This window comes from Triplophysa dalaica, chromosome 11 (genome assembly GCF_015846415.1).
Source record: "Triplophysa dalaica isolate WHDGS20190420 chromosome 11, ASM1584641v1, whole genome shotgun sequence".
Classification (NCBI taxonomy): Eukaryota; Metazoa; Chordata; class Actinopteri; order Cypriniformes; family Nemacheilidae; genus Triplophysa; species Triplophysa dalaica.
Genome location: NC_079552.1, coordinates 18429068 through 18448693, shown reverse-complemented (window position 1 = coordinate 18448693; position 19626 = coordinate 18429068). Strand labels below are relative to the sequence as shown.

At 37.6% G+C, this 19626-nt stretch overlaps 1 protein-coding gene across 4 annotated transcripts in view; it reads left to right on the top strand.

The window, feature by feature from the left end:
* tjap1 (tight junction associated protein 1 (peripheral)) overlaps positions 1–19626 on the top strand; it is a 136246-nt gene that overhangs the window by 52132 nt on the left and 64488 nt on the right. For 2 of the 4 annotated variants that reach the window (XM_056760122.1, XM_056760120.1), the window contains 2 exons: positions 4370–4479; positions 15866–15925. The gene's annotated coding sequence lies outside the window, so the exon portion shown is untranslated. The remainder of the gene's footprint in view (positions 1–4369; positions 4480–15865; positions 15926–19626) is intronic. The other 2 variants (XM_056760123.1, XM_056760121.1) reach the window with 1 other exon arrangement.

Here is a 19626-nt window from a genome sequence, read left to right as displayed (position 1 = left end):
GAGGAGAGAGATGCAAATTTCTAGCTGGAAATACAGTCACGAGTTTGTGTCAGCTAGATGACAATATTAAGGTTCGTTGTACTCTCTGTGCTGGCGACAAAGTGCTATCTAGCTACAAAAACACTGTCAAATTTTAAGAAACAATTGGAGTCGCAGCGCTGCACAGTCCAATTTACAGAGCAAGTCCCACCAGGTGGTGCGAAGCAGAGAGCAGCAGGTCCCCCACCACCCAAACAACAAATGCTGGACTTTGGTGCAAAATCAGTAAGTGGGGGAGAGTTGAAGAAGTTGGTCGGGGTTAAATCCGCGGGCGCTGCGGATGATCAGCGGATGGGGGTGACATTTTAGCTTATACGCGCATCTCTATCGGGCAGTATGTTGTAGAGGAAATGCTGCCTTTAAACACGGTTGACTCGCTCTCGTTTCGTGCGTTTTACACTTCTTTTGTAAAACCACTCCTTGCTGCTCTAATGCTGTGAACAACAGGTTCAATGTTCATAAAACATGTTAAAAAGAAATTAATAGTTACATTTATAAATAATGTAGATTATAAACAGTATGTTTTGCCATTATTAAATTGTTAACAGTTACATATGTCAGGTCAAGAAAGACTGTCTTTTTAATTTTTATTTGATAAAAAAACAAGTATTTACATTAAGTGATTTTAAGAAAATCAGTCTTTATATTATTTTTAATTAAAAAAAAAAAAATCAGGAAATAGTCTTTAAATTCAACTTAAAATGTAAGGAGATACATTGTTGACATTACTGTTAAAAATACACATCCAATAAAGTGAGTGTTGGCAAAACCGATTGTGATTTTTATGTTGAGGCAGCGGGGTTGTTGGCGGCAGCTGCTGAATGTAACTGTTTAAGTAACGTGTAATGTAACTTAGTTACTTTTAAAATCGAGTAATCTGTACAGTAACTAAATTACTTTTTAGAGGTATAATCTGTTATCAGATTACTTTTTCAAAGTAACTGTGGCAACACTGTTACTAACGGATACAATAAATTAAGACAATGTCAAAAATGAGTTCTGTGTGGGGGTCCTTTAATAAAATTAATGAGAATAAAGTGCAGTGCAAACTCTGCTATGCAAATCTAGCTTATCATGGATCAACAACTACGATGCACTCTCATTTAAGGACGAAGCACCCAGCAGGTCAATCCACAGGTCAGCAATAAGTTGCTAGTTTTATGGTCAGACCAACCAATTTGGATGCCAGACGGGCGTAGCAAATAACGGCTTTAATTACTGAGATGATCGCTAAAGATATGCTTCCGATCAGCTTTGTCGAAGGAGAGTGCTTTAAAAATCTTATGGAGTTTGTACAGCCTGAGTTTATTGTTAGTCTAGAAAAACGATCACTGCAAGACTGGTGAAACTTTCATGACAATAGAAATAGAAGCCTTTTGAGCTATTAATTCATGAAATCTTTTCGGACTGTTAATAAATGCCGTCATTCGGTAAATATGTTTTAACACGTTTTAAGTCTGGTCTAAAATCTTTATGGCTTTAATATATTTCCTTTGATCAATCACACTGCTGCTTTTTAGTTGGTATTAATATGCATGCTCATATTTTACAAGGAAATGTCCAAGCATTATGAGCGGTGCCGTCATTCGGTTATTAATATACTCATGTTTCAGCACGTTATCTTAATGTATGGCTTGATGTAAGATTGCCTATTCCATAATAAATAAAGCAGTGTGTCGTCATACGGATTTAAAGCGTAAATGGTCTCTCTCTCTCCATTTATGTGTGTGTAATACTGTCTATGTGGTGCGAATTTCGAATAATTTTCGAATAGTTCTCATCGATCTTCGAATATTATTTTTGCTTTAAATGCCCATCCCTACCGTAGATGTGGGTAGGTTTCTTCAAAAAGCATCATTTTGATTTAACAGCTGAGATAATTACCGTTTTTTGTCAAAGATTCTGCCCAGATTCCACTCCGAACAATCATTAAAAACTGCTAAAACATATACGTTCTAGGTTCTGGGATCCTGTACTTTTCCCAGTGGTGTGTAATAGCGCCACCTGCTGTATAACAGTACAAACACTGATTGCCGTAAAAACTCGTCTTTGGCGGGGAAGCGTTTTTTTTAAAATGACGAGATAACTCGTCAATGGCGGTGAAAGAGTTTAGCACAGCAATAGAAAACAAAGCATGTTGACAACAACAAAAGTTTATGAGCTATCTGGTGCGCGTTTTATTTGCACAGAGCAAAATCCCTTTTCAAATTTTTTTTGGCATGTAGTATGAAGACGTCTTTATGCAATTTGACAATGAGCCATCTAAACTCACCTAAAATGTGCACTCCTACGCTTTTGCCGGTAAATTGAAATGCGTCAGCAACAGTTTTGGAATTGGATCAGATTCCCTGAAATCCAATTCTGTTGGAATCACAAGGTGCCTAAGGATTCCAGCCAGTTTTCTTAGGTGTTTATTGACTTTATTAGAGATGTGCGTTAGCATTCATGGTGGACTCTAGATTCAGGGGAAAGCTAATAAAATATGGGGTGCAGATTGAAAGTGGCTGGTGAGTAGAAAAGAACAGGTGGATGAGACCATGGGGGAAATTGACGAGAAATTATTTCCTTTTCATTCTTTATGTGCTATCTATCTATCTATCTAGTCACATACATTGATTGTCTGGGAGGGTAATGCTTTGTAAAATTTAAAAAATGTTATATATAAATATAAATAAATGTATTTAAATCTTTTTAAAATTGACTTTAGCAAATAACCTTTGTTAAATGTATAGAAGTATTTGTTAATATTAATGGGCCAGAGCTTACAAAAGTAAAGAACTAAAAAAAGATTTATAAATACTAACAAATATATTGCTCATTCATTGTTCGTTAATGTTAGTTAATACCTTTATATGATAAACTAATTTTAAATGGGCTTTTTTTGTGAGATGGTTTAATTTCTATGATGCATTTATTGGAGAATAATCCTGTCAGACGCGGACGCTGTTCTGAATGTCATCACGTGCGCTGTTCTGAACGTCATCACGTGACTTTCCCATACAACACGGAGCCATCTGCATAGCGTATTAAATATCTCTTGTCTTATTTAATCAGCAGATTTACAATGTCCTGACTGAAAACATTTTAAACGCACATATGTAAATAGTAAGCGGCATGTAATTCATTAATATACATTTTAACCGCCATCCGGTGATGAATGGACTTTTGATGCTTGTCAGGGGCAGGATGCTTAACACATAGACTTGGAGCAGGAGAGCTACTCCGGCTGCTACTCGCAGTGGAGTGAGTTTTGCCATCTTCAGTTCCCTGTGAGCGCTTAAAAAACGCAAATATTTTCATTTGGTTTTCATCTGATTGAAGCGACATATTTCCCGCCGCGCGCTCTCTGTCCGCTAATGTTTGTTTGTGTGTGAGTGAGCGCGTGTGCGCACTCATTGGGATAATTGTAAACGCGCAAACACAGACAGAAAAGACATGCCATCGTGGAAATAAGATAAATAATATATATTACTTAAGGGTTATTTAGTTTGTTTAATAAAATAACAAATTGTAATCTGGCGCTACAAGGGTGGCGGGGCGAGCCGTTAGGATCGGGCGGGGCTCCCCCCTTATATAATGGTAGGGGAAACACTGGACATGAAAAGATCTATCTAAAGTGGAGCCGATTTCATGGTGGGACTCGATTTCTCATGACACTAGGTGTGGGCGATATACCGGTAGACACGATTAACCGGTAGAAATTTGTCAACCGATAGAGATTTTGGACTATCGTCTTTATCGCGGTAGAGATCACATGACGTTGCACGATACTCAACTACACATACTGCGCATTCACTCCGACAATGGATGAAGCTGCCTGTCATTGTGCGGCAACAGCGAGTTCTCTTCCCTTTGACAAAACAAACGATGAGGTGGTGTGGAACTGGTTTGGTTATAGAATGTGAGACATGGGCACACAAAGTGAAAAATTAGCAACACGGCTGTGAAATAAAACTACAGCATGCTTGTAAAATATGTATCATGTGTATAGGGCTGGAACGATTCCTGAAGTAACTCGATTTACTCGATTACAAAAAATACTCGATTAACATTGCTCTGCCTCGAAGCGTCTTTAAAATTTCAAAGCCCACATCACGTTTTTCGCAATTTTTTTTTTTTGACGGATTGCGCTTACATTATGCACAAAGCGGAAGGAGACGCAAGGATAGGCGGAGTTTTCATTTGAAGTCACAGGCGCGGGATGCAAAATGGAAGCGAGCGGTAACAGTGGCAAAGAATCAAACAGGAAAAAACTACAGAAAATGTCCCAGGTTTGGAATGATTTCAAGTTGAAAACTAAAGATAACACAGTGTTTTGTGTCCATTGCAGGATCGAGCTAGCATTCCACAACAGCACGTCGTCCATGCTGCTGCATCTCAAAAGAAAACATAAGATTCCACTCTGCTCAGAGACCGGAGGACCGTCACCCGAGAAATAATGTATGTTAATTTTATAAGGGATAAAGCACGATGGCCAGTGCAAATCTGTCAGAAATTTACAGCACTTTGGATGCGGAGGGGCATAACACCACTAGATTATTTAAAAGTTTATTCCACGGCTATTTACCGAAGGAATTTATTTAATTTATTTTTAAAAATAAAACGTATTTACTTTCTTTTTACCATTGCCGGTATAAATACTCAGTTGATTGCTTACTTTTGTTTGAATGCTAAAGCTGAACGTTGAATAACATTGATGTGCTCCAATACAGCAGGTGTGGAATTTTTTTGTTTAATTTTAGTTTGATTGCAATGAATAGGGTTTATAAATGCACAGACATGAACATATCACTGTATATGATATAAATATAATGATATTTTGCTTTTGTGAAAAATATCATCAATCAGGTTATTGTTTCACCTCTTTTTCATTAAAACGTCACCGCTTCGTATGGACAGATATGTGAGTTTACCAAAAATACGTTTTATCCGATTACTTTAGTAATCGATGGAATCGATTACAAAATTATTCGATAGCTGCAGCCCTACATGTGTATGTGAGCTCATTTTACTCAAGAAGGATCACAGTTTTACGGGATGAACAATGCGATGCGCTGCATGCATATTTGTTTAAAACAGTGATGACAGATGATTTCTTTACAAGAAGTCTGACGTAAACAATACATTTTCATATTTTCTGATTTGTTAAGTTTGTGGACTAAAAGTGCTAATGGATGTTATACATTGCAGATGCTCAGCATGGAAAACTTAGCAGTGCGAGCCCTGAGGCAGGTTTTCTGTCTGAAGTAAATCAGACATTCAATTAAATGCAACTCAAATCAGAAAATCATCTGTCTGCATGTGTCGTGTGTAATCGTGTGTACTTTAGGTCCCAGGAGACACCTGCAGTCATAAGAGCAAACGACAAAGAAGCAGATTTAGTTGAATGGAGCTTCAAAATCATCAGTCTGTCTAACGAAATATGAGGTAAACGTGCTTCAGTGTATCTATAGTTCCCCCCAGTATGCAGATTTTGGACTTAAAGCCCTGTGATTGCAAATAAACGGGAGCAGACGAAGATGAATATGTATGTCTCATATCAATAACATTATTTTGATTGTTTATTTTGCACTCCTGACATAAATGAACAAAACCCCTATTTCATAATGCCTCTGTTATACTGTTACTAAATCTGGCTGAAGTTGGACAGTATTTACCATAGTGTTGGGCGATATTTTCTATAGTCAGATTACCAGCCTGTGGATCGCCGATACATGATAGTATCGAGGGGCGGGGCAATTACGCATTTATCCATGACAAGCTCAATTCAATTCAAGTTTATTTATATAGCGCTTTTCACAATGTGTATTGTTGTTTCAAAGCAGCTTTACAGGGGCAAACAGGAAAAACAGAAAAGTTAAAACACAGCACAGTGCATGGTATTTATACAACGAGTAAGATCATTCTAATAAATAGTATCTAATTTCTAATTAAATAAATAAATGAATGAATGCAGTCTCCCAGTGAGCAGGCCAACACTGCCCTGCTGTGGCGAGGAACCCAAACTCCAATGATTGATTAATTGAGAAAAAAACCTCAGGAGAAACCAGGCTCAACCAGGAGGGACAGATCCCCTCTTTCGTTTAGCATTTAATACCAAATATAGTAACTTCAGCATTAATAAGACAAATAGTCCGTCTTTGCTCTTGGTTGGGGATGTAGTGGTCTGAGCTGGGATGGTCCGATGGTCATATTTCTGGACAAGCTGGATTTGTTTTCAAAAACAGAAGCTTACGTGTCTAGAAAATGCTCAAGTGTGACTGAAATTAGCATTCTATCAGAATTTAAATTCTGTGCAGTTGGCAAAATTGTTACTTACCACCGCAACGTATTAAACGAGAGAAAGTAAACTATTGCTAGAAGTCCAAATCATACATCCAAATTCGTCATTGATGCCCGCATTTGTGTTATTTCTTGATTCCCAAACGGAAACAACTCATGCACTGGTTTTAAACAGTCTCGTGTTCTGAAAACTCAACGCCCGCATATTATAATCTGTCTGATTATTGCAACTGCCATTAGCCTTGTTTTATTCTTATTCTCAGCTGCGTCCTGTAATGTGTCATTCATTCTCATCCACAGCAGAGAATCACTGCTTATATATATATTATACAAATACTTTGTGGTCATCTATTGCAGAGAGAGAATTTTTAAACGTTATACAGTATTGAATCTTGAGATTTATGCAAATGTAAGGTAAGATCAGGAGAGATATTGATTATTTGCAGTCCTTTGTATAACAAATTACTTTTCTACTTCCTTTCAGCAAGATGAAGTGTGAGAGAGGTTGAGGACAGTTCTGCATTGACCTTACGTTTTGTTCATTGATCACGTGAAATTTTTGCTAAATTAAACGCATGGCTTTGTATAAATTGAGTATTGTCAATTCAGATTTTTTTGTATGCATCACCTAGGTGACACTGACTAACTGCATAACACGGATAATGTTTGGCTAAATTGCTAGAATGACTTGTGATATTCTTGGTGGCACTGTGGGTTGAAAGTATAAATAAATTGTAATGTACGACATTAGATTAGATGATTCAACTTTATTGTCATTACACATATACAAGTACAGTGTAACGAAATGTAGTTTAGGTCTAACCAGAAGTGCAATTAGCAAGTGCAGGATATACAGTGTGAATAAATACAGAATACAATATTAGGAATATACTAAACAATGGGCATGTACTATGAAAATATGACAGTCGGTATGTACTATGAACAATATAAACAGAAGGCTATATACTGTGAACATTAATGTACAGGTGGTTATGAACAGATAACAATATAGACTATACAATAGTGCAAGTGACTTGAGTGTGCATTAGTTACAGACATTAGCTATTAAAGTTACAGTGCAGTAGATGAGTTGATTCGGTTATTAAAGGTACGGTGCAGTACATGAGTTAATGCAATTATTAAAGTTATAGTGCAATACATGAGTAGATGCAGTTATACAGTTACAGTGCAGTAGATGAGTTAGTGCATTTATTGAAGTTACAGTGCAGTAGATGCGTTAATGCGGTTATTAAGGTTACAGTGCAGTAGATGAGTTAGTGCAGTTATTGAAGTTACAGTGCAGTAGATGCGTGAATGCGGTTATTAAGGTTAAAGTGCAGTAGATGAGTTAGTGCAGTTATTGAAGTTACAGTGCAGAAGATGCGTTAATGCGGTTATTAAGGTTACAGTGCAGTAGATGCGTTAATGCGGTTATTAAGGTTACAGTGCAGTAGATGAGTTAATGCAGTTATTGAAGTTATAGTGCAATAGATGAGTAGATGCAGTTAGTTATGTAATAGATGCAGTAATGCAATAGATGAGTTACAGTACAGTAGAGAAGTTGGTGCAGTTATTGAAGTTACAGTGCAGTAGACGAGGTAATGCAGTTATGAAAGTTACAGTGCAGTAGATGAGGTAATGCAGTTATGAGAGTAGTCCATTAGTGCAAATTAGCATTCAATGTAATATTCCTGGTGTGCAAGTGAGCAGTATAGAGTGCAAATGATGCTATGTGAGTGTAAACAGTCCGGTAGAGCAGATAACATGAAGTACTGGTGTGTAAAGTTCAGTCATGGATGGCAGCCCTGTAGTGCAATGTAAACAATGTAATAGCAGCATTACAGTTAAAATTATGAGGGGTAGTGGAATCAGTGGGGAGCAGAGTTCAATAGTGAAACAGTTCTGGGAAAAAAGCTGTTTCCTAGTCTGCTGGTTCTTGTCCGGAGGCACCTGAAATGCCTACCGGAAGGCAGGAGAGTAAACAGTCTATGAGCGGGGTGAGAGGAGTCCTTGATAATGCATCGAGCTCTACGCAGACAGCGTTTCTTTTGGATGTCCTCAATGGAAGGGAGTGTAGTTCCTGTGATGCGCTGGGCTGTTTTCACCACCCGCTGCAGTGCCTTGCGCTCAGCAACAGAACAGTTCCCGTACCAGACTGTGACACAGTTGGTCAGGATGCTCTCTATCGTGCAGCGATAGAAGTTCAATTCAAGTTTATTTATATAGCGCTTTTCACAATGTGTATTGTTTCAAAGCAGCTTTACAGGGGCAAACTGGAAAAACAGAAAAGGTAAAACACAGCACAGTGCATGGTGTTTATACAACGAGTAAGATCATTCTAATAATAATATCTAATTTATAAATAAATAAATGAATGAATGCAGTCTCCCGGTGAGCAGGCCAACACTGCCCTTCTGTGGCGAGGAACCCAAACTCCAATGATTGATTAATGGAGAAAAAAACCTCGGGAGAAACCAGGCGCAACCGGGAGGGCCAGATCCCCTCTGACGTGTCATAGCTGCACTCAAACTGGTGACATGTGATTTTAGTTTAGCATTTAATACCAGATATTGTAACTTCAGCATTAATAAGACAAATAATCCGTCTTTGCTCTTTGTTGGGGATGTAGTGGTCTGAGCTGGGATGGTCTGATGGTCATATTTCTCTTGGCTGGTGGTGGAATTGCCTTAGATGGAGCTGGGATGGTCAGTCAGTCTGCAGCTGTAGCTGGCATAATCTCAATTTGGGGATGGGCATCTGTCAGTCGTCTGGACACGGTGGAACTTCTTCTTACCTCGGGATGGGCATCCCGAGGCAGAGGCGGAAAGAGAATAAAGAGAATAATTAGCGTAGCTGCTGTTCATTAACTATGCATTAAGTGAAAGCTTGTCTGAAAAGATGTGTCTTTAATCTAGATTTAAATTTGGAAAGTGTGTCTGACCCTCGAATAGTATCAGGAAGGCTATTCCAGAGTTTAGGTGCTACGTATGAGAAAGCTCGTCCCCCTTTGGTGGATTTTGTTATTCTAGGTGTTATCAAAAGTCCTACGTTTTGAGATCTTAGAGAGCGTGATGGGTTGTAACGTGATAAAAGCTCGGTTAAGTAAGTAGGTGCTAAACCGTTCAGTGCTTTGTAAGTAATTAAAAGAATTTTAAAATCAATACGATACTTTATGGGTAGCCAGTGAAGTGATGATAAAACTGGGGTTATGTGATCGTATTTTCTTGACCTAGTAAGAACTCTGGCAGCTGCATTCTTAACTAACTGTAGTTTGTTTATCGATGATACAGGACAACCACTAAGTAGAGCATTACAATAGTCAAGCCGTGAGGTCACAAATGCATGAATAAGCTTTTCTGCGTCTGCAACACATAAACTATTTCGTAATTTGGCAACATTTCTAAGGTGGAAGAAGGCTGTTTTTGTAATATTTGAGATGTGATTTTTAAATGACAGGTTGCCGTCTAATATAACGCCTAGGTCTTTAACTGTATTTGTTGGAGAAACAGTGCAGCTTTCAATTTGCAGGCTGTAGTCGGAGATATTCTGTTTACTTGATTTTGGTGCTATAAGTAATATTTCTGTTTTGCTAGAGTTTAAAAGGAGGAAATTACTAGTCATCCAATGTTTTATGTCCTCGATGCACTCTGCCAGTTTGGATAGCTTAAAGGAATCATCTGGTCTTGATGAGATATATAGCTGAGTATCATCTGCATAACAGTGGAAGCTAATTCCATGTTTTCTAATAATGTTGCCGAGGGGCAGCATGTATATGGAGAAAAGCAAGGGTCCTAAGACCGATCCCTGAGGTAATCCGTAATTTACTGACGTAAGATTTGATGACTTCCCATTTAAATGGACGTATTGATATCGGTCTGTTAAGTAAGATCTGAACCATTGCAGTGCCTGTCCCTGAATACCGATATAACTGTGTAAGCAATCTAGTAGTATTTTATGGTCTACAGTATCGAAAGCAGCACTAAGGTCAAGCAGGACTAAGAGTGAGATGTTACCTTTATCTGAAGCAACGAGGAGGTCATTTGTAATTCTAACGAGCGCAGTTTCAGTGCTGTGATGCGGTCTAAAGCCAAACTGAAACTTTTTGTTCATGTCATTATTTTGTAGGAAGGTACACAGTTGAGTTGACACTATTTTTTCTAGTATTTTAGACAAGTACGGTAGATTTGAAATTGGTCTATAGCTTACAAGTTCATTGGGGTCTAAGTTTGGTTTTTTGATGAGAGGCTTGATTACAGCCATCTTAAAGGGCCCTGGGACATGTCCTAGATTAATTGACGAGTTGATTATGTTACAAATGGGCTCAATTACAGCAGGTAGTAACTCTTTTAATAAAGTAGTCGGAATGGGGTCTAATAAGCATGTCGTCGGTTTGGATGTTGCAATTATTTTAATTAAATCTTCCTGATTTATAGGAGAAAAACACTCTAGCTTTTCTTTTTGGGTGACAACTAATTCTTCCGACACACTTGGCGGTTTGGTTTCAGCTATGTTGTCTCGTATTATTTCGATTTTCTCAGTAAAAAACTTCATGAATTCATTGCTACCAAGGTGCGGCGGAATACCCAGGTCAGGTGGAGTCTGTTTGTTTGTTAGTTTAGCAATTGTACTAAATAAAAACCTTGGATTGTTTTTGTTATTTTCTATGAGGTTACGGAAGTGCTCGGCTTTTGCCGCTTTTAGTGCCTTTTTGTAACAGCTTGCACTCTCTTTCCATGCAATTTTAAAGACCTCTAATTGGGTTTGTTTCCATTTGTGCTCTAGTTTACGCGTTTCTCTTTTTAAGGCGCGAGCGGTGTTATTATACCATGGTGCTGTGATCTTTTCATTTATCCTTTTTGACTTCATTGGTGCGACCACTTCTAATGCATTAGAGAAAATGGTGCCCATGTTGCTGGTCATGTCATCGAGCGATTCTATATTAGTTGGAAAGTTATTAGAGGAGTCAGATCTGGCAAGTTCTTTACGAAACTATCTTTAGTAGTTGAGGTGATTGTTCTACCCTGTCGATAACGAGATATACAACTGATTTCTGCAGTCCGCAGTGTACATGTTATAAGATGGTGATCGGAAACATCGTCGCTTTGAGGTATAATATCGATATTGGTTAGATCGGCTCCGTGAGATATAATCAAGTCTAGGGTATGATTAAGGCGATGAGTAGGACTATTGATGTATTGTGTTACACCACAAGAGTCTAGTAGTTCTTTAAACGCCACAGCTAATGGATCGTTAGCAATATCTACGTGGATATTAAAATCTCCAACAATCAGTACTTTATCGACATTAACCAATAGATCCGATAAGAAGTCTGCGAACTCTATCAGAAAATTAGTGTAAGGCCCAGGGGGTCTATACACAGTAACCAATGTAAGAGAGACCAATGGTTTTTTACTTTTATTTGGAACAGTTATGTTAAACGCAAGCACTTCAAATGATTTAAATGTATGCATTGTTCTCCGAGTAACGGTAAGAAAGTCTCTAAAGATAGTTGAAGTTCACCAGGATAGTTGAAGACAGTTGGTTCTTCTTCAGTGTCCTCAGAAAGAAGAGACGCTGGTGAGCCTTCTTGACCAGGCATGAGGTGTTGGTGGTCCAGGACAGGTCCTCCGAAATATGGGTCCCCAGGAACTTAAAACTGGAAACACGTTCAACAGCCATCCCGTTAATGTGGATGGGGGTGGATGGGGTCGTGTGTGCCGCCTTTCGCCTTCCTGAAGTCCACAATGATCTCCTTTGTCTTGGAGGTGTTAAGGAGCAGGTTGTTGTTTGAGCACCATGTGGCCAGGTGCCGTACCTCCTCCCTGTAAGCAGTCTCATCGTTGTTGCTGATGAGACCAATCACTGTTGTATCGTCTGCGAACTTGATGAAGGAGTTAGGTCCATTCACAGGTCTGCAGTCGAGTGTGAAAAGGGAGTAAAGAAAGGGGCTCAGTACGCAGCCCTGTGGTACACCAGTGTTGAGGGTGATGGTGGTGGAGCAGATGTGGCCTAACCTAACAAGCTGAGGCCTGTTCGTCAGGAGGTCCATAATCGAGTTGCAGGTTGAGTTGTTAATGCCTAGGTTTCCAAGTTTGATGATTAGCTTGGAAGGGATGACGGTATTGAATGCAGAGCTGAAGTCTACAAACAGCATGCGTGCATAAGTGTCCTTATTATCCAGATTTGTGAGCACGGAGTGCAGCGCCATGGACACCGCATCATCTGTGCTCCTGTTGCTACAGTAGGCAAATTGGTATGGGTCCAGTGTGGATGGTAAAGAATCTTTTAGTTGTGACAGGACCAGCCGCTCAAAGGACTTCCAAACAATGGGTGTGAGTGCTACAGGGCGGTAGTCATTCAGGCATGTCGGGCTGGAATGTTTTGGAATGGGCACAATGGAGGTGGATTTGAAACATGGTGGAACCACTGCTTGGGCGAGGGACAGTTTGAAGATATCCGTGAAGACCCCAGCGAGCTGCTCCAGACATGCCCTGAGTACGCGACCAGGGATGCCATCAGGACCAGCAGCCTACATCGTTGCAAGTTGTCATTGAGCTACATTTTTTATTTCCCAAAATGTTCAATTCATTGAAAAGTATAATCAAGTTATGTATTATATAAATATATATATATATTAGTGGTGGGCCGTTAACGGCGTTAACGGCGTTAACGCAGTGAGACTATTATCGCGCGATAAAAAGAATGTCGCCGTTAATCTATTCTCAAAGTTGGGTTGGCAGCTGCGTCTATACTACGCAAGCTATGATGACTTTCACCTTGATATTTTAGCGCGGATGTATACCAGCTTAACTGCACTGTACGGGGCGAGAACAAGATTTTTCAACTCGCGTGATTCGCGTCATTCGCGGAAGCAGAAGCCGCCTCATCATAACCAGGGCTTCATTCGCGCGATTTGCGCAGCAAGTAGGTCTGTTGGCTCTTTGCATTAACATATAAATAACTCGCGCTTGACACGCCATTCGCGTTTGGTCTGAACACAACATAACGTTACTGTGAAATTGCTTCAGGGAATATTAATTTTTAAGAAGCTTCCCAATAGAAACATCGACAAGACTAAGGTTGTTTGCACCTTGTGCAATGCAGAATTGGTTTTAAAAAAAGACTTTCTCTCAACAGGAACTGGTCTAGCTTTAGTTGAAACCAGTAACTTTGTATTGAGATCTAATGTATTATGGCTCCTGTATGACATATCGCTTGTTGCTCCCTCACTCTTTGTAAGTTGCTTTGGATAAAAGCGTCTGCTAAATGACTAAATGTAAATGTACTGTAGGAGCTCTTCCAGTCTCAAGTACCACCTAAACGCAAAGCATCCCTTAGCTATTGCGGAAGTAACACAAGTACATCTTATTGAACATAATTTAATTTTCATCACAAATTATCATAGTAGAACAGCTTTCTCAAGCAGTTTGTGATGCATTTTGGAAACAGGAGATGAGCCCTGGTCTAATGCGCCACCTGGCTTGAGAAACCCGTTCTCAAAGACTTACTTTTAGTCATTATTTGGGTAGCACACATATTCTGAATGCCTTCGGCAGAATTCAAATGAGCCATTTTAATCTAGATTAATCTAGATTAATCTTGGAATTAATCTAGATTAATCTAGATTAAAAAAAATAATCTATGCCCACCACTAATATATATATATATATATTTGTAAATAAGTGTTTTTGTTATACATCATAAAATAGGCTTCTGTGGTGGGTCTGCAGCAGTATGGTCATTGTTTAGCCCTGGATTTCTAAAATCTAACCTATATCACTTATTATACCATGATCTGTTACTCGATTTTGATTGGCTGGAGGGTGTGCATTAAAATGTTTAACATTCGGGTAGCTCCAGTCAGATTGATTACATTTGAAATTACTTTACAAAATATCTGCCATTTTCACTTGTTTGATCTTAAATTAGACTGTTTACATCGATAAAAGCTTTAATTTGGCAAATGATCATGGTACAAGCGGGATAATCCACAGCTAGCATTGCGTTAAAGGAATATAATCCTTTTTGAGTAGGGTGCTTCCAGGACTCCACGTCGTGCATAAAAATCCTTTAAGACACGCCTTGCTGTGGATTATCCCTTACCTGTCTATTGCTTTGAATACTTACTAGATACCATTCTATCTACACTCTAAATACACTCTGCCTTCAATAATGTGTAACCAAGCTGTACATTCTAGTTCCCTGACTCTAATAAAAATATTAGCCCCTTAAACACAATCTAATACTGCCCCTTCCAGTAATTTAACAGCAACTTTCCATTAAAAAGGCATAAACTGCTATTGTTAAAATGTTTATTAAATAAGTCCTAACAATTTTCTGTTTTAATGCTTATTTGAACAAAGTCGTAACATTAACAGTATTAGCATGTGTGAGCTTATGATGCCCCGACATCAGAAGTCTGTGTTGCCCTAGCCACTAAGGTCTGGTGAATTGTCAAATTGTGTGTTTTGTTTTGTTATGTTATGTCTTATGCTATAACTAAAACAACTTGTTCTCATAAAAAGATATATCGACAAAAAAAAAATATGACTTTGTGTGTGCATGCAGTCCCCGTAAAAAGTGATGCTCAACTTTGGTTAATTGACAACTTTCTTGAGAAGAATTTAAGGAGACAGAGCTCATAGCTAGTATTAGGCTAATATTACAACATGACAGAACCAACAAATATGAATAATCCAAGGTTAATTTCCCGCAAGGTTTGGGTTTTCATTTTTTTTGGTATATTTGAATAAAGCCCATATTCTCTGATTGCTTTATTGCCTAATATTTTATCCAATAAATACCTTAAAAGTTTTGTATTTTGTAAAAATTTTATCATACACCTTATATTTTGCTGGTTTATTTTTGGAGTATTACAAGCAAATATTGTGCAAATAATATTTGTGCAGTTAATTTTTGGCCAATACTGTACATCATTCAGACATTGAGAATCAAGTTTGACAACAACATTGTGGTGCTCACGTGTACATTGTGTCAAACAGGAACAGAATGTGGGTGCAATAGCTGGTTTAATACATATAGTTCATGATATTTAATGGGTTGCATGTGTGAAAGAAAGTTATGTCTGTAATGTCATTCATACACTGTGTTTGTGAAGAGCAGGAGATGATTATTGTCCAGCTGTAGTAATTGTGATGGAAGATTTGTCTCATGCAGGACGTAATGAGCAGCTTTTGTGTTAATGAATCAAAGGAAGAATAATCATATTGAGTTGTGATTGACCGAGGTGATTTCTGAGAAGACCGACATAGAGCATGCCCAAAAAGATATACTATTTATGTTGTGTTGTTGCATTTATTGTATTTTTGGAAATAAAGAGTTCAATTAGTTTACACATGCCTTTATGAATTTGAAAATAAACAATTGTTATCTTTTACTGTATACTGTGTATTTTGCTTTTTTTTTTTTGCTCTGTTATCTTTTTTTTTTTGGTCAGTGTAAAAGCAGAACTTCTGTTACACTTCATGGATTTTTGATGAAGAAGCACATTTGACTTTCACAAGTTCCTCTTTGTGTGTTTCAGAACGCTTTGGTTCTGAGGACCCTTGAATGAGGACAGCACTGACACCAACTCTGCTTTCTGGTATGATCCCCACTGTTTACAAATACACCGTTAAATAAATTGTTGTGTTTGTACTTTGACTTCTTCCATTGCTTGAAATTGCTTGATTTGGAAGATGTTATGTCTCTACAGAGCACTCTTAAAGACGCAGTTGTGTTTAATGTTGCAGTCAGATTCAGTTCAGTTATGAAACAGATTTAAAGGTTCAGAAAAATAACTTTTCCATCCATTTGATTTTTGTCTCTCATGAACTCTGTCTAATTCTACCTTTTAGAGTTTGATTATAAGTGACAGCACTGAGAAACTTTCCTGTTTTTAGCAGACGCCTTACAGAAATTTCCTAATCTTTCCTTAATCTAATATTCATGACTGAGATTTCATATTACAGACACTTCGGTTGAAACCTTGTGTGTGTGTGTATATATATATATGGCATTTACATGTATGACACGGTCATCAGCAGCCCCCTCTGTTGTTTACAGTTATAATGCTCAGTTGGTGCTCAATTTGTCAATTTTTTTACAAAAATGTGTTTGTCACAGACATGAATGTGTATCATTCACCACTCTGTAATAACGCTGTTATTTAAGTGAGGTGTAATTTACATCTAGCCATTTGTTACAGCAACATAAATCCTTGCAGGGTGATCAGCACCCTATGGTTAAGATCCTTTCCAAATATGTTAATAATTGGACACAAAATATTCATTCGAAATGTCGAGTATCCCTAAAAGCTTGTAATAATGCTGGTTAATGAAATCAAAGTTTTGTCAATAATAGCAAATAACAGCTGATTTAAAAAGAAATTGCATCGGATTCAGGGTGGTAAGAGAGAAGTTGACCCTTTTCTCCAAAAAAATTCTCATTACTGAATTGAAATGGAACGCAAATGCCATTTCATGTTGACTTTTAAACAAACAGGGTGCAGCAATGAGACAAAAATCCCCACACAACATTGCACCCACAGGATGACACATCTTGCTTGTCCTCTTGTATATGTCGGACATTTCCTGAGGCGGGATCTTTTGGTGAGCCTCTTACATCAGATAGGCAGGTCATTGAGAATTGAGAACGGGCTCTGAAGTGTGTGGGGTGCCAGAAATGGCTCAGTAGTGGCGTCACAAAAACTATTTATTTGGGAAATTTAATGATGCGAAATTTCTCACATTATGTTCACTTTTTAATAATAGAATGCATGAGGGGTCTTTAAATATAAGTACTTTCAAAATGTGTCAATGGTACTCGAGACTTATTGAGAACATTTTTGCGTTTTTGCACAAAATGGTCTTTTTTAGGATTGTCAAACGATTAATCGCATCCAGAATAAAAGTTTATGTTTGCATAATATATATCTGTGTACTGTGCATATATTTTTTGTATTTATAAACACACACATACATGCATATATTCAGTGGGTGAAAGAGTACTGTAAATGTGTACTTGAGTACAAGTACTGTTACAGTGCTGAAATTGTACTCGATTACAAGTAAAAGTACTAGTGTTAAAAAGTAATTGAGTAATCGTACAATTTACTCTTCTCAAAAACTACTCCGAGTACTAGTTACTCGTTACCTTTTAGGTGTTATTTAACGAATTATGAATAATTATGAATAATCAAATTTTGAGATTTATATAGAAAATATCTACTTTTAACAAAAAACATCTTTACCTTACTGATAAAGCATATAACTGGATACAACTCCGACAAAATAACCATTCAATTTGGTGTTCTGTCTGTCTGTCTATCATGAGCTCAGTTTTCCAGTTAAAATCATTTATGCAATTCCAACACTGTTCAATAATGTGTACCAGGCCCACAATGCAGAAATTTATAAAAAAAGAGCCCCAGGTACTGCATGCAATAAATGCAGTGGTTGAGAAATATATATTTATATTATTATATTTGCATGTAGCAACCACATGATGAGCGGAAGAGAAATATATAACCTATTTAAATACTTGAAATTGTAAAATAGTTTGATACTTGAATTTGAAATGTGATATCTGAAATAAATGAGGATGAAACATCTTTCAATGTTTAACGTTTAAATCCATCTGTGAAACAGCACACTACAGCATATAAAACATTTAAATGTATAGCCACTTCCACATAAATTGACAGAACACCGGAAACTGAGGGTATTGCGAAGCACCGGATATTAAGTCACTGATATGCGACAAATACATGGGAGACAATGGACGGGCCATTGAAATCCATTCTCTGAATTTGCACATTCTTGGGAACATTTGGGATAATGAAAGTACACAACTGCATGAAATATATCACCCTGTGCAAGTGATTTTTTGATATTTCATAACAAAATTCTTCCATATTGTGTAACCTACCTTGGCTTCCCTATTCAGATTACAATCAAATTTTTACTTTTTCCTACTCGTTGATGGTAAATTTACATGTGGACATTAGAACTAAAGAAGATGTGTTCAGAAGATGTGCACAGGAGCGCAAATGAATTGATATCTCTACGCAACCGCGGCAAAACCTGGGCGCGCTCCGACACTGAGCAAGCGGTCATCGGCAGTTTTGATTTTACCTATCTATTCATTTAACAACAATATCCATTGCAAAACCTGCAGAATTACCTGGGTTTAGCCGCGCTTGAACGCACCAACTGAAACGTATGGCAATAAGTTCTGTTAATGTAAATTTTTTAATAAAAAACCATCCGCAACTGAATGGCTACAATTAGCAATTGTTATCGCAACTGTCATATTTATTACACCTAAATTTATCAGAGTGACGTGCAGTTCGCCACCGTCATGGTACTTTATAACCGCGGTGGTGTGGTTGTGACGGCCACCTTCACAGCCATAATCCCTGTGGCTTCTTTCGATGTATTAATGACGTCTTATTTAAGCGACTTGATGGATCCGTGCAAGAAATTGTTAATGACAACATTATAACTGGTAATGCACAGTTTGCAAAACTGCTTCGCGTGCTTTCCAATCACATGTGTTCCCTACTCACTTATAAGGGCAGAGCACTTGATGTAGAGACTTTGGAAAGAGATGGACAATTTTACCTCATGATATAGCCGTTTGGATGACACTTGGCAAACGGAGTGATTCATGCCTCAAAATTTCCCTTTCCCGCAGTGACTTTCAAGCGCGCAAAACCGCCATTTGATACTCGCCCTGAATTTGTGGTTACAAATGTCTCACTATTACTGTAGGTTAACCATGAAACATGTAATAATTTTGAAGCAAAGCCCTACATATTACATACCTAAATAAAAAAAATTGTCATAACCTCTGTTAAATTATGTTTTACTCTTAGTCAATATTCAGAACCGTAAATGAATCGCCATCTCTATTTGAAACAAAATAACTGTGATTCTCAATTTATCCAGAATCATACAACTCTAGTACACTGTTTTTAAACTACTTAAAAAAGTGAATTTCTTGAAAAAAAAACTCAATTAAAGTAATTTATATAGTATTTGTAATTCATTACTTTACACCACTGCATATATTTAAGAAAAATATAAGACTTACAAATAAATAAACATTTAAAATTTTATTGGTAAATATAAATGAATACATGTCAATATTTCCTAAATATGTATACATGTATGTGTTTATAAATACAAAATGAATATCCACAGTACACTGATTTATACTATTGAAACATAAACTTTTATTCTGGATGAGATTCATTACGATTTGACAGCCCTAGTATTTTTTATGTTATTTGGTGCATCAGAT